Source organism: Dama dama, chromosome 15, assembly GCF_033118175.1.
Source record: "Dama dama isolate Ldn47 chromosome 15, ASM3311817v1, whole genome shotgun sequence".
Lineage (NCBI taxonomy): Eukaryota > Metazoa > Chordata > Mammalia > Artiodactyla > Cervidae > Dama > Dama dama.
The window spans coordinates 80114912-80117677 of record NC_083695.1 but is presented as its reverse complement, the minus strand read 5'-3'; the positions used below and the strand labels follow the sequence as shown (position 1 = coordinate 80117677).

The window sequence follows — 2766 nt, the reverse complement described above, 5'->3', positions numbered from 1 at the left end:
CAGCTGTTCAATATTTAATGGCAGAAACTTGAAAATTTTTTAACACATAGCATGAAAAAGTTCATTTGAATCCTCATTGGTTGACTTAGTTTATTCATTCAGGAGACATTTACTGGATGTTAATTATATGTAAGACACTGTGTTGGGCAAGGGAAGGGGCTTGGATTCCTTAGGGAGGTCTTCGGGGACCAGGTAGCATTTAAAGTCGATTCTAAACAGCTATGTTTTTTCCAGTAGTCATGTACGGATGTGAGAGTTGGACCATAAAGAAGACTGAGTGCCAAAGAATTGATGCTTTTGAATTGTTGTGCTACAGGAGACTCTTAAGAGTCCCTTGAATGGCAAGAAGATCAAACTAATCAATCTTAAAGGAAATCAACTTTGAATATTCATAGGAAGGACTGATGCTGAAGCTGAAGTTCCAATACTTTGGCCACCTAATGTGAACAGCCAGCTCATTGATAAAGACCCTAATGCTGGAGAGATTGAAGGCAAAAGGAGAAGGGGGCAGCAGAGGATGAGATGGTTAGATAGGTCACTGACTTAATGGACATGAATTTGAGCAAACTCTGGGAGATAGTGGAGGACCAAGAAGCCTGGTGTGCTACGGTCCATGGGATCTCAGAGCCAGACATGACTTAGCAGCTGAACAACAATTGGGATACTGATAATAGATAAAAGCTCAGCCTGACAATTATATCTTAAGAAAAAAAAAAATCAAAGTTGGTTGTGAGTGCTCGCTTTGGCAGCACATATACTGAAAAAATTGGAACAATACAGAGAAGATTAGCATGGCCCCTGCGCAAGGATGACATGCAAATTTGTGAAGCATTCCATAAAAAAAAAAAAAAAATGTTGGTTGTGAGTAAAGGTTTCCACTCAAAGAAGAGGTGAACAGCATTCATACATCCAAGAAATATTTAAATGTCCACAAAAGTTCAGGCAATAAACAGAGCAGTTCAAAAGCAGTCAAAAAGAGAGATACCTGCCTTTTAGGAAGTAAAAATACATTATCTTGGAAATAAGATGGTATGGGCAGAGATAGTGTCCAAGTTGGAGGTTGACAGAGGAGGAGTATGGCCCCATTAAAGCTGAGGCCCTGGCATCTAGACACATGCAAGGGAACAATTAAACAAAGACATACTGGAAGACTTAGAATCTTTTCTGTAGTCTCACAAAAGTGTCAAAAGGGGAGTCTTATTTTTAAGGTATATTTCCAAGTTAATAGTTATTGTAAAAGGAGAGAATTCTTAAGCTAAAATGTTAGTGGAATGTCAGTTAAATTGATGGATATTTTCCTCCTCTCTACCCCAAGATTCATTAACATGGTAGTAAATGTATTAGAAAGAAATGGTTACATAAGAATAATCCCATGGTGGGGGTCAATTGGAAGATTGGGATTGACATATATACAGTACTCTGTAAAAAATATATAACCAAGGAGAATCAGCTGAGTTCAGGGAACTCTACTCACTTGGTGACCTAAATGGGAATTAAATCCAGAACAGTGGGGCTGTATGTATGCTATGTATACGTGTAGCTGATTCACTTTGCTCTACGGCAGAAACTAACACAGCATTGTACAACCACATTCCAATTAAAACAACAACAACAACAAAGCAAAACAAAACCAAAAAATGAATAATCCCACCAGTGGGTGAAAGATTTCAACAAGAAATTTCTGGAAGACAGAAAAAAGTCAGCTGGACAGAATAGATGACAGATGGTATGATAGATACTTTGGAATGAGTTAAAACTGTGTATTTGCGTGCATATGTGTATAATTAAGTAAGTGAAAACCAAATTATATTATTAGCATGAGGCAAACCAAAAGCTATACAAGAGATCAAATGGAAGCCCAGTTACACTACTTGGTTCTGCAGTGAACAATATTTACGTATCATGATGATGGGCTTCACCAATGGCTCAGTGGGTAAAGAATCCACCTGCAATGCAGAAGACACAGGAGTTGTGGGTTCAATCCCTGGGTCAGGAAGATCCCCTGGAGGAGAAAATGGCAGCCCCTCCAGTATTCTTGCCTGAAGAATCCCATGGACAGAAGAGCCTGGTGGGCTATAGTCCAGAGGGTTGCAAAGAGTCGGACATGACCAAGCAACTAAGCACATAGGCACAATGATGTTAACAGTGATGATGATTTCATCAAAGTCAGTTTTATAACACTATTAAGGAATGGAACAGAGGAGGATGTGAGAGAGAATGGTTAAATCAGTTCCCTGCTGAAAAGCCTCCCATGGGTTCCAATTGCACTTAGAGTGAAATCCTCACCATGGTTTAAAAATCCTCACATCCTCTGGTCCCTGTCTGCCTCCCTGGAACCCACAGCCTCTCTCCCCAGCTCTTGAACCATCGTTCAGTGACACTGGCCTTCTTTCTCTTCCTCAAACAAGTCAAGGTCTTTCCCTCCTCCGAACCTTTGCCCTTGATCTTTCCTGTGTGTAAAATATTCTTTTGTTGGAGAATAAGTTGATCCCTGTTACCCATTCTCTTCTCCCACAGGAATAGAATTTTAGCTCAGCACATGGCTGCCCAGAATAGAAACCACATTTCAAGTTTCTCTTGCAGCTAGCTGTGTCTCTGTGACTAAGTTCTGGCTAAAAGAATGTGATCAGAAGAGATGGGAAATTTCTGAGTTGTGTCCTTACAGAGAAAGGATGTACCCTGCTCTTTCTTCCACCTTGCCGTGTGGAACACGAATGTAGTGAAAATATCTTGGACCTTACAGATGAAAAGCAAGAAAACAGAAGG

General features: G+C 40.1%; 1 non-coding gene across 1 annotated transcript; it reads left to right on the top strand.

Annotated features, from left to right (window-relative positions):
• Positions 1-733: 733 nt before the first annotated feature.
• Positions 734-843, top strand: LOC133070858 (U6 spliceosomal RNA). The gene has a single exon (XR_009696262.1). It is a non-coding gene; the product is annotated as a U6 spliceosomal RNA (small nuclear RNA).
• The last annotated feature ends 1923 nt before the right edge of the window (positions 844-2766 follow it).